Here is a 13,799-nt window from a genome sequence, read left to right on the forward strand (position 1 = left end):
GCAAGCTGAAATGATGGCACCAAACCTGTCAGCAGAAACAGAACTGGTGTTGACAGCGGTGGCAATAGAAATGTTGGGGCCCGATACACTGACATCTCTGCCTCCCCAAACACACACAACCCCAACTATATATATATAAATATATATATATATATGAGATACAGTCAATTTACCTACAATCAAAATCCCGACGGTCAAAATTCCCACAACCATTGACCAACGGTCAAAATACTGACAAGATCAAAATCCCGACATTGTCAAAATACCGACATTTACATCACCGAAATCGGTCAAAATACAGACATTTAAAATAATGACAGGTCGAAAAGTCAACATGAGTTTTTCATGATTTTTTTATCATTAAAACTGACTTGTTCATACTTTCCCATCCCAGTGGACCTGGAGGGGGAATATAATAGTGTGCTGACCGCAGCAAGGCACTGTGCCAAAAGCATGGAGTGCGCAGCGCACCATGCGAGAGGACGCGGTACATTTATACGGTGTCCATGTCAACCTATGTACAAACAATGAAAAACTTCTGTCGACTTTTTGACCTGTCAACATTTTAAATGTCGGTATTTTGACCTTGTGAGTATTTTAAATGTTGGTATTTTGACTTTGTCAGTATTTTAACCTTGTCAGGATTTTGACCGTCAGTCAATTGTTATAGGTATTTCATACTGATCCCATATATATAACTATATATACTGTATATATATGTATATATATATTGTAACACTGTAGGGGAACAGGGTGCTATCTCCTGGGGTAGATGGCGGCAAACAGCAGCTGAGAAATCATACAAGTCCAGTTTTGTGGTGCAACTGGCCGCAACCAGTTTTATTAAGCAGAAAATAAAATAAACATCAAAAGAAAATACCTTGCATGTCCGGCGCTAACTATACACAAGACATTCCTGACTGTCTCTAAACAAAAGACAGAGTTTTCCAGTAAATACTGTATGGCTCACTTGTATAAGGAGGCATGTTTCTCCCACAAAGGTTCTGCAGTTTCTCCCCAGGCAGTCTGCAGACACTGATCAGGCTAGCACCCCTATAACACTCTTACACAGCTGAAATCCCTGATTAGCCCTCTGTGAGGCCAAAGACCCAAACTGGACCCAATGTCTGGAACTTGCCCTCTCTCTCTCAGGGCCCTTATCCAGCTTTTCCAACAGACTGAAAAGGTTCTAACAAAACAAAACATTTAAACATTTTCCTGGAAGTTTTCCTTTTTCTACAACATGTATGACAAGAACCTGGGATAAACACACCTGCCCTCAAACACTATTCCAGTGTTCTTGTCACAATATATATATATATATATATATATATATATATATAGTGAGTGCAGCGGCACTCTCAGAGCAGGAACAAATGAGGCAGACACAAGGTCTGTGTGAACAACTTTTCAATGTTCTTTAAAACATTTTCGTCAGGATAAACAAAAGCAATAATCTACTCACTGAAATACCTCCGTCCTGTGGTCCATGGCGCTGGAGCCCATCGCATTCCGTTCAGTGCTGAATGATGTAATTGTGGTGCTCCGGCTGCGGCATCATGGAATACAAGGACCGGAGCACCTACAAATTACAAAAAAAAAGTGAAATAAACCATAAAAGTGCATGTGCATAAAAGCTGCTGCTATAGTGATGTATATAACTTGTCAATAGACATATAGTAAATGTAGCACAAAAATATTTGATGGAGGGCGCTGTCAATAGCCGCTGGTGCTGGAGGTGGTATAACCCCAAAGAAGTATGAATACAAAGAAAAACAAGAATCACCTGCGCTCTGTTGCTAATAAGGGTATATCACCCAACTTAATTAAATAAATATACTGTAATTAATAATATAAAATATAAAAAGGACGGTAGGTTTAAGTTGAATTAATGTATATAATCTATTTAATCAAAACAATATCTAAAAACATAGATGTCTTTCAAACATATAAAAACATATCTATAAAATAAATTCATGGGTCATGACACATTCACAAGTCCCCTCAGGAGAAGTATATCATACCCCAGGCTAGGACTCTCTCCAGAATTAAGTCCACACTGACAAGTAAAGGAATTGTTGGATGATGAAGTTCGGTAAGTCCCTTTTAAGCACAGCAGTGCAAGCTTTTTCATGCACGTAGGGATATCTCCAATTTCACCGCAGGTGGTAATGTCCAAGGGAAAAGGTCCAATTGATGCCATCTCTGCTTAGTTCATACTTTGATTGTGGACATTACCTTTAGACTAATATTACAGACAGGATATAGGAGTGCCATAGACTGCTTGCTGTATATATATATATATATATATATATATATATATATATATATACATATTACTTGGCACTCCTTAAAAACCATCACAACTTGCTCCAGTGCCCGTCCAATAAATGTAATATGGTCGCAAAATCAGGCGTCACTCAGAGTCTCACAGATCAAAAATGAAATGCAGACACGCTGTCCATTAGCAGGCAACGTCTCTGGGACTAAGGGGTCTACAGTATTTACTTAGCCTTTGATGGAGATAAAGTGCACAGAGATAAAGTACCAGCCAATCAACTCCTGTCATTTTTCAAACCCAGCTTGTGACATGGCAGTTAGGAGGTGATTGGTTGGTACTTTATCTCTGTCCACTTTATCCCCATCCAAGGCTTAGGAAATAGACCCCCTAGTCTCTTTTATCAATACACACATATACATAGTTCAAGTTATTTACATATTTAAATAAAAACATCACAGACTGTTAGAACGTGGTCAGAGTGAAAGGACCCAGGAGGGACTTAATTCCGCCCAGGTGTCCCTCCTGTCTGTATGGGTAGTGGTAGACTTGTAGGTGGCTGCTGCTGTCTGCGCATGAAATACCCCATCTGAACGACAAGTCTCTGTGATCTGCAGGAGACTGGGCAGTGGGCACACTCAGAGGCTGTGCTGCTCCTAGGCGGCGGCGCCATGATGTAATTAATAGGTGCTGCTGCCCCTTTTTTTGTGTGTCCCGGATCCTTGGGGCCCCTCTAACTCTTGGGGCCTGTTACAGATGTCCCCTTTGTCCACCCCTGTCACCGGACCTGGGTGTGAAAGGAGGGCGGAAAGAATTGAATACCGCCCAAAGTGTTTATTTATGACTGTGTCAAGACTCTACTTGAAAATACCCTGCTTCACTATATTTAAATTAATTGGTCAACTATAATCAGGTGTTTCCCTAGATAAACTTCACTGGTGCCCAAAAACTTAGATTTTAAAGTCTAATCTGTAATCTTGAGAGAGAGCAAGACAGCAGTCCATTATTTGTAAAATGTATGTTTCAAGCTGTTCTCGTCATAGCAATATGTCAGTTGTCCTATTACACAAGTCAATAAACAATCAGCAGCATATAATACAAATTAGTCCTGCTCAGATATATATATATATATATATATATATATATATCAAGATTCTTTATTTAAATAAATTGTGTGCAATTTAGTATTAATACACAGAGCAAAAAAAAAAAAAGATTGGTAGGTATCTGCTGCCTCAAATTCTCAGATAAATATCAGGGCTGCTATTCTCTGTGGAGATCACTCCAACTGTAATTAAAACCCTTGGGGGATACTTGGCCTCCTCCCCCAATTTTGCACCACTAGTACAATGCAGTGCTTCCTTCTGCTAATACACATGTTCTTTGTGTCTGTGTCTTTTTTTATTTGACACAGTAAATTCAGATAATAGCAGATTATAGAGCAATCTGTACTGAAACAAGTATCTAATGCTTTTGAAAAAAATTAATAGATTTTAGAGATGCAACATCGATGATGTAGCAATAGTGAAATGATGGGCACATGACCATTTACTGTATGTCATAAAACCAGCAGCTGCTAAACATAAATGTAGATTAAAACATCAATGTTTTTGGATGAAAACTTTGGCTTCTGTTATGTTATTTGTTGTTTTGGGACAGTATCGGGTCTGTCTTGGAGTTGGAATTTTGGGGTGAGAGAGCATCAATGGAAAACATTGATGGCAGAATCTTACTATTTATAAAAGAAACATACAGTATGTATTGATTTCAGATCATTAATTTTTGTATAACATTGATTATTTTATGCCCATCCATTAATTAGCTTTCTTTGATGCATTCCTCCAAAATGGGTTCACTACGATCTGCCAGCGGCCGGCCTCCCGGCGACCAGCATACCGGCGCCGGGAGGCCGGCCGCCGGCTTACCAACAGTGTGGCGAGCGCAAATGAGCCCCTTGCGGGCTCGCTGCGCTCGCCACGCTACGGGCGCGGTGGCGCGCTACGCGCGCCACACTATTTTATTCTCCCTCCAGGGGGGTCGTGGACCCCCACGAGGGAGAATAAGTGTCGGTATGCCGGCAGTCGGGCTCCCGGCGCCGGTATGCTGGTCGCCGGGAGCCCGACCGCCGGCATACTGAAGACCACCCCTCCAAAATATAGGTTGGTTTCTTCAGAAGTATTTTCTTCATGTTTAATGCAGGTATACAAAGTGTATATTTGACCAACAATTTCTATGTAACATACATATTAAACAACTTTTTAACTTTAAAATATCTTTTAAAAACCTTTTTAAGTTTAAACCATGAATAAAAAAATTTTAATAAATTAGCAAATCTATAAATCAAGTATACTGTTGGTAAATTCACCTCTAGCTATGCTTCCCTGAGTGAGCAGAGGCCATATTAACTTCATCAACACAACTGTTACAAAACATGTAATCGCCCTAATGGTTAATGATTCCTGCTGACCCATTTTTTAAAGCCTTGACTTAATTAACTTTAACATTTTAAACCATTAACAACAACAGACAACAGAGGTTAGTGTGAAAAAAGAGTTACATTTATTGACAAATTAAATTAAGTGTGGTGGCATTGTAAACAACTGTCCTTTAAAACTTGAAATAATTTTCAAACCCTGTCAGGTGGTGTCTCCAGTTCCTGGTAGGGTAATATTAGCATCAACAAAACTTTTATTAGCATTAACAAAACTATGAAAAACATTAAAACAGCAAAACTGCCAACAAACTAGATATCAGAGTAAATAAGTCCTCAACAAACAGAAGCATTCACTCTGAATTCTGATGGACCCTGTCTGGTCTGTCCAACTGGGCATCCCAGGTACAAATCTAGCCATGATCTACAATAACACCACTACTGGCTAACTCAAAACATTCCACTGTACAATATACTGTACTTTCATCATAATCCTTCTCTTTCTATATTGCTAGAAATGCCTATGGTACAATAACATACCAAATCAGTCTGCCGAAAGGCTAAACTCCAAGACTGTGCAAGATGTCCATTTCTTGAGGCCATTATCTACAGTGTGAATAAGGAGAACTGTAGAGACCACAAACAATCACAGGCTCAGCAGTGTGTAAGGTGAAGTGGACAAAATTGTCCAATGTCAGTGCCAGGGTCAGAACACACGCTGCGCTGGAAGGACAGGATGGGAACACAAGGTATTTATAGGCCATGGGGCACATATTGTATAGATGGGTTTGCATTATTTCCACTCTGATTGTGCTGTCTTGACAAAAGGCCCTGTGACTCCACTGGTTGCCATGTCATTGTAAGTAATAAAGAGAGTTATACTGACCACATTATGAAGACACCTGGCGAGTGCCCTATATATATATATATATATATATATATATATATATATAAAATGTCCAAAGCGGCACTACCAACATACAAGACATACAAACACTCACCTTTTGTCATGCATGTAACCCGTTGTCGTCTCCTGACTTTTTCCCCAGAATATGGATGGGAAAAAAAAATTCGGGTAGCATAAAACTGCATGTTGTACAGTTTATACTGTACATCTGAAACACCCTGGCTGGAGATGAAGAAGTATGAGCCACTTTACTCAATATAGAAACATCATGTTTAACAAGATAGTCCTTTAAATTCCTTCCTCTTTGATATGCTAACATTGTTTGCTTTTAAAGGAATGAATTAATTATCAGATTTAATTATTGACAATTGTTTTTTAGAAATTTTATTAATTTCTGTGCTTAGATCATTGTAAGAGTTTACCCAAACAAATAGCTTTTCTGCAATTTTCCCTTATTCAACTTGGAAAGGGAATCGCGTTGCAAAGACTGTAATGCTTCTGTTTTTTTGCTGATAAAAATAATGGTTTTTGATAGCCTCTCTCCAGGAAATTTTCCATCATCTTAGTGAGTGCTTTTTCCAACGCTTGGGTATTGCTGGTTATTCTGCATACCCTAAGCATCTGGGAATATGGAAGTCCTCTTTTAAGGGGTACCGGATGATGACTTGCGCAAACAATAAATTGTTGCGATCTGTTGGTTTCACAAAAGTTAGGTGACAATCTTCCCATCATTTATTCCAATGGATACATCCAAATAGTTAGTTGTTTTGACATCCATGGCAATGGTCAGTTTCAAAGGTGAAGCAGATTGATTTTGTTCTTCTATCAAAGAGACTAAGGAATTGGTCTCACCTCTCCATACCAATAAAAGGATGTCTATACTGTATATCTTCTATAGATTTTCAAATTGGTGTTATCTGTTAGGTGATGACGAAGAAATTCCTTCTCAGCTATAAACATGAAACTATTCACAAACAATGGGGCCACACAGGACCCCATTGCACACCCACATAGTTGCAAGAAAAACTTATTGTTAAACCTGAAGTCATTTCTCTTCAATGTAAGCTCAAGGAGGGTGAGAAAAAATTCAATGTCTGGGCCATAGTAAAGCTGATTTTAATCAGATCCTGTGCGTGTGGTATACATGTGTATACATTTTTTACATCTATAGTACATAAAGTACAATCAGCAGGTAAAGTACCAAGGTGACTCAATTTTTCTTACAACATGTTAGTGTCCCTCAAATAGGATTGTTTAGCCTGTACACAAGGTTGCAAAATGTTATCAAGAAATATGGCTACTGCTTTGTATAGGGATCCCCTGGCTGAGATAATCAGCCTACCTGGTGGATTTATAGTGTCTTTGTGAATTTTAGGGATACTGTATATGATGGGTTTGATAGGAAATGTCATTGTTAATGCTTCTTTGACTTGAGGACTTATTGTCCCATACTTGACTGCCTCACAAAGCGAATTCTCCAATTCTTTTTTATACATATCCGTGGGGTCCCTGTAAAAACATTGATATGTAGCACTGTCACTGAGTTGGTTTTCTATTTCAGCAATGTATTTGTCTGCATCTTAAACCACCAATTCCCCGCCCTTGTCCGCAGGTCGAATGGTGATGTCAGTATAAGAACTCAAAGATTTAAGAGCCTGACACTCTTTGTGTGATAAATTAGAGTGTGAGATGTTTTTCTTTAGAACAACCTCCAGAGATAGTTTATCAATCAACCTAGTAAAGGTCTTGATTGACGGATTCAGGGATGGCGGGTCGAATGAAGACTTTTTCCGAAGTGCTTGTGTAAAAGCAACCGTGTCCATAGTAGAAGCTGGATGGTCATCTGCTGTTGGCCTATTTTGATAGGCTATTTTTTTGGCCTATTAACTCCTTTAATCATAATTGTCGGTTCAATTTGAACTGTTCTACCCTCCATTTAAAAGCATCAAAATGTGCCATGGGTACAAAATTGAGACCTTTAAATAGAACTTGTATTTCCGATGTGAGAATGTCCTTGAAGATAAATTGAAGCTTATTATTATTACATTTTATTTATAATGTGCTAAAAGTGTTTTGCAGTGCCGTACAAAGGCCAGTACAGGGAGACAAAACTTAACATTACAGTAAATAATTAATAAAAATAGAGTACAGGTAACAAAGAGCACCACAATTGTCAAAACATAATACAGCTTAAATGTAAGTAGCGAGTGAGTGATCAGCGCACTACTAGGAGCCGGTGGCCATAGCTAGAGATGAGCCTTTGCCAGCAGGAGAAAAAGCGGTTAAAGATGGTTGCTGAGTAGGAGAGGGCTGTTAGTGAAATGTGTCATGAAGAAGGTTTTGACAACAAGAGGAAAGAGGGCACTGCTCTGGGGATCTAACAATCTAGTAGGAAGGGGCGACAGACAGATGACATGAGGTGCAAGCAGGTGGGAGGTAGCCTGATGGCAGGGTATAAGCAAAGCAGAGTTGGTCAAGGCATGAGGCAGGGGGATGCAGGAGCAGCCTCAAGACTAGGTTATGCATCGGAAGGGTAATCTTTGATGAATAGGTGGGATTTCAGTGCCCATTTGAAGCTTTTCAAGGTCAGGAAGAGTCTAATGGAGCGGGGGAGCGCATTCCTCTGAAGAGGTTCAGCACGGGCAAAATCTTTAACTCGAGCATGGGAAGCAGTGAACAGGGTATAGGAGAGGCACCAGTCATTAGCCAACCTTAGGGGTTGGGAATGAGTATGAAAGGAGAGGAGGTTGGAGATGTAGGGAGCAGTGGAATTAAAGATGGCCCTGTATGTGAGGTTGTGGAGTTTGAAGAGGATTCTGTCGGGGAATTGGAGCCAGTGCAGATTTTGTCAAATGGGAGTGGCAGATGTGGAGCAGTGGGTGAAGAAAGATAAGTCTAGCTGCAGAGTTCAGGACAGATTGGAGGGGTCAAGATGGGAGCAAGTGAGGCTAGTGAGAACATTGCAGTAGTTGAGCCGTGAGATGACCAGTGAGTGGGTGATAAGTTTAGTTGCACTCTGTGAGAGAAATGGCCTGATGCAAGCAATGTTGCATAGCTGGAACTGACAGGATTGTGCCAGAGCTTGAAGGTGGGGTGCAAAGGAGAGGGAGGATTCAAGAGTGATGTCCAAGCAGTGGAGTTGGGGAACAGTGGAGATGATGGTGTTGTCAACAGTGATAGAGATATTGGTAGGGGGTGTTACTCTGGTTGGAGGAAAGATAATGAGTTCAGTTTTGTCCATGTTGAGCTTTAGAGAGCGCTCAGCCATCCAGGAGGAGATGGCAGAGAGGCAGCCGGAAACCTGGGAGAGGACAGAGGGGAACAGATCAGGAGAGGAGAGATAGAGTTGTGTGTCATCAGCATAGAGGTGGTATTGAAAGCCAAAGGAGTTAATGAGCACACCCAGGAAAGAGGTGTACAGGGAGAACAGAAGGGGACAGAGGACAGAACCCTGAGGGACACCAACAGGAAGGATGGAAGGGTGTGAGGTGGCGCCAGAGGCAGACACAGAAAAGGAGCGGTTAGTGAGGCAAGAGGTAAACCAGTCATGGACAGTGCTAGTTAGGCCAATGTTTTGGAGTGTGCAGAGGAGGAGAGGATGATCCACAGTGTCAAAGGCAGCAGAGAGGTCCAGAAGGATTAGCAGAGAGAAGTGGCCCGTGGATTTGTCCGAAAGCAGGTAATAGGTGACTTTCACAAGGGCAGTCTCAGTGTAGTTGAGTGGGCAAAAGCCAGATTGTAGTGGATCAAGAATGGAGTTGTCAGAGAGGTATCTTGTGAGATGGCTGTTGACAGTTCAAGTAGTTTGGAGGCAAATGGGAGAAGAGAGATGGGGCGGTAGCTAGTGGGTGATGAAAGATCGAGGTTGGGTTTTTTGAGAAGATGGTATTATCAAGTGATGTATTGGCATCAGTTATTTCCGTGGAGGTAGCGGAGGTCATTTGCCACCCGACCTCTTATTTTGGACGACCCTCCTCCTGTATCTCCTTCAGTGTAAGCCAATTGAGCTGTGGTGCATACCCCTAAAGGGACTTGACCGTGGGGGTGATGTATGTTATCAAGGTCACTGGCTGAAGAGGAATCTTCCCCGGATGTCTCAGTGCCCAAGCCTTGCCTATTGAAGCGTGAAAACGGGAAATTTCTAAACCCTTGTTGGAAAGTATCACCTCCTGTCAACCAAGGGTAAACATGATGACATTCATAGTCCTGATTGACTTTGCCCATATTTTTCCTTTTGTAAATAATTAGTTCTTTCTTATATTTATCTATCTGTAATGATAAGTTTTCATTCCAATTGATAGTAGTATCAGTTGTCAATTTCACTTGATGGCTTTGTTCAAAAGTGGCAATTTTAGTACGAATAGATGTCAATTCCCTGGTTACGTCCTCGATTACTGCTAACATCAAATCGAAACAGTATTTGTTCAAAATTGATGTCCAGAATTTGCAGAATGGTGTATTGTAGGTATGTTCTTTACACGGAATCCGCTAGGGATTTTTTACTCCCAGATGTAATCTGAAAGGGTGACACCGTGGTAATAGTAATTGACTTCTCATCATTTAAGTTTTAAAATCTCATGATACAGATGCAGATTATCCGGGACGCCTCCAGTAGCCATTACATTTTATTTCAATAGAATATTTGCATAATCAAAATCAGAGAAGCTATGTACTTCTCCCAGTGTTAATTCAACTCTGGTCTGCAGCTCACCACTGGCATCCAAAGTATCATCCACCATATTTATACTTGCTCAGATATCCAGAAAAGTGCAAAAAAAGTGCAAAGGTGCAAAAATACTAAGTGCTTAAAATGCAATGTTCAAGGTACTAAATGAGAAAAAGATTCAGAGTCCTGACCAGAAATTTCCAAAAAATAAGTGTAGGAGGGTGCCCGCTACTGTTTAAAGCACATTGCTGTGTCTTAAAGATATGTATATAATGTCCAAAGCGGCACTCCTCAGAATAGTTACGGTATAACAAACTTGTCAAGTAACGGTGCCCTCCAAAATAGGCTGCACAGACTTATGCAGTGTAATTTACCATTACCAAATGGGTCCAGAGGGGACCTACATCGCACACACTGAACTCATTTCTTCTATACTCACCTTTCCGGTGTCCATCGGTGACTGTGTGTGGACCCCCTCCTCTCCCATAGCCATCACCACCGCTGCTAGTGCACTGAGCGTTATAGACTCTGGCACAGTGCCAGAATCAACAGTGCATGCACAGGACTCCATAAAAATGGTGCAGCGAACATTTTTTCAGAGTCCTGTGCATGCACTGTAGATTCTGGCATTGTGCTAGAGTCTCGGTGCTGAGAGCACTGACAGCAGCGGTGACGGCTACAGGAAAGGAGGGGACACACACACGGAGACTGCACATGGGTTCCTTCTCTCTAGAAACCCCTCTGCTCCATCTGGTTGGATGGGAAGCGTCGGTGCACAGCCATTTTCAGATTTCTCCAGAGATGTTCAATCGGATTCAAGTCTGGGCTCACAGAGTTGTCCTGCAACCAGTCCTTTGATATCTGGGCTGTGTGCTTTGGGTCGTTGTTCTGCTGAAAGACTAACCGTCGCCCCAGGAGTGCTCTGGAGCAGGTTTTCATCCAGTATGTCTCTGTACATTGTGGCATTCATCTTACCCTCTATCCTGACTAGTTTCCCAGTTCCTGCTGCTGAAAAACATCCCTACAGCATGAGTCTGCCACCACCATGCTTCACTGTAGTGATGGTATTGGCCTGTTGATGACTGGTGCCTGGTTTCCTCTAAACATGACGCCTGGCATTCATGCCAAAGAGTTAAATCTTTGTTTAATCAGACCAGAGTATTTTGTTTCTCATGGTCTGAGAGTCTTTCAGGTGCAATTTGGCAAACTCCAGGCGGGCTGCCATGTGCTTTTTACTAAGGAGTGGTTTCTGTCTGGCCAGTCTACCATGAGGCCTAATTGGTGGATTGCTGAAGAGATAGTTGTCCTTCTGGAAGGTTCTCCTCTCTCTACAGAGGAATGCTGTAGCTCTGACAGAGTGACCATCTGGTTCTTGGTCAACTCCCTGACTTGGGCCCTTTCCCCCCGATCGCTCAGTTTAGAAGGTCAGCCAGTTCTAGGAAGAGTCCTGGTGGTTCCAAACTTCTTCCATTTATGTATGATGGCGGTCACTGTGCTCATTGGGACCTTCAAAGCAGCAGATATTTTTCGGTACCCTTTCCTAGATTTGTTCCTCGAGACAAAAATCCTGTCTCGGAGGTCTACAGACAATTCCTTTGACTTCATGTTTGGTTTGTGCTCAGGCATGAACTGTTAAGTGTGGGACCTTATATAGACAGGTGTGTGCCTTTCCAAATCATGTCCAATCAACTGAATTTACTACAGGTGGACAACAATTAAGCTGTAGGAGCATCTCAAGGAGGACCAGTGGAAACTGGATGCACCTGAGCTCAATTTTGAGCTTCATGGTAAAGGCTTTGAATACTTATGTACATGTGATATATTAGCTTTTTATTTTTAATAAATTTGCAAAAAACACCACATTGTCATTATGGGGTATTGTGTATAGAATTTTGAGGGGAAAAAATGAATTTATTCCATTTTGGAATAAAGCTGTAACATAACAAAATGTGGAAAAAGGGAAGCGCTGTGAATACTTTCTAGATGCACTACATACATACATACATACATACATACATACATACATATATATATATATATATATATATACAGAAGAAGGTGCGGCACTTGGTTCAAGAAAAAGTATAACACAGTCAATGTATTTCTAACAACGTTTCATCGCCTCCGCACTGTCGTCAGGTTTATTAAGATTAAAAATAATCACATACCTTTATACCACAAGCACACCCAGGTGAAGGACGACATTCACTGAATAGTCTTCACTACCGCATGATTGATCATGTCCCATATTCCAAGAGGGGTGGGGATAGAGCCCGTAAATTGCTTCAATGTGAGACGCGCTGGATAATGAGTCTTGATGTAATTATGCCTAAAGGTCTAAATGAAGCCGTGAATTATGCTTGTTTTTTATAATCCTGATATACTCTACGGTCTATGCATTCTATACTCTAGTGATTATTAGCTCTGCTATTTACATATTCTGCCTGTCTAGAGTCTGTCATATTGGAAAAGACATTGCTTTTTGTGTCTCTATGTATTCAACACTCTAGTCAGCAGTAGCGCCGCTATTTATTTATATACTATATTTTGATCATTAAGACTCTGTAATGTCAGAATAGATATAAGTTTTTGTGTCTTTACATTTGTTTAATAACAATTCATATCTGTGGTTTCCCTAGTTGCCATGGCAATGTGACACAGTGATGGGTGTGTGTATGCACGGACTATGTCTGATGATGTCATCAGCAGCAGCCGCCGGACGGGTGCGTTGTCTCGCTTCCAGAGCTGGCGTCCTTCACCTGGGTGTGCTTGTGGTATAAAGGTATGTGATTTATTTTTAATCTTAATAAACCTGACAGTGCGGAGGCACTGAAACATTGTTTGAAATACACTGACTGTTATATTTTTTCTTGAACTGAGTGCCGCACCTTCTTCCTTTTGTCACATTGCTTATGTGAGGGCACCGGCCACAGTTATTTGAGAAATCTGGGATTGCCAGACTTACCCTTGCTTATAAATATATATATATATATATATATATATATATATATACACATATATTTAAATTGACCAGCACTCTATTTCCCAATTGTGTTGTTATGACTGCTGTGCACTACCCAAATCAGTAATATACACACAAATACAGAGGCACTCCAGCTGACTATTCTTCCAAGAAAGACACAATGCAAACGTCAAGACCAGTGATTTTCAACCTTTTTTTTACTCGCGGCACACCGAACAATATTTTAAAATTGCCAAGGCACACCATCAGTTCACCCACAGGAGAAAAAAAAACCCACACATTGGTCCTCACAGTAAAAAAAAAAATCCACACATGCATTGGCCTACACAGAAAAACAATCACATTGCTCCCCACATAAATCATGTTGCTCCCTCCATAAATCCTATAGCTTCCCACATGAATGATTCACATTTTCCCCCCATAAATCCTATTGCTCTCCACAGAAGAAATAACATAACAAGTATTAGCCCCTACCGGTCAGCTGTCCTCCTCCCTGTCCCTCAGTGGCGGGGGTTGTTCATAGTGGAGTGCTGC

This window comes from Pseudophryne corroboree, chromosome 7, assembly GCF_028390025.1.
Source record: "Pseudophryne corroboree isolate aPseCor3 chromosome 7, aPseCor3.hap2, whole genome shotgun sequence".
Taxonomy (NCBI): domain Eukaryota; kingdom Metazoa; phylum Chordata; class Amphibia; order Anura; family Myobatrachidae; genus Pseudophryne; species Pseudophryne corroboree.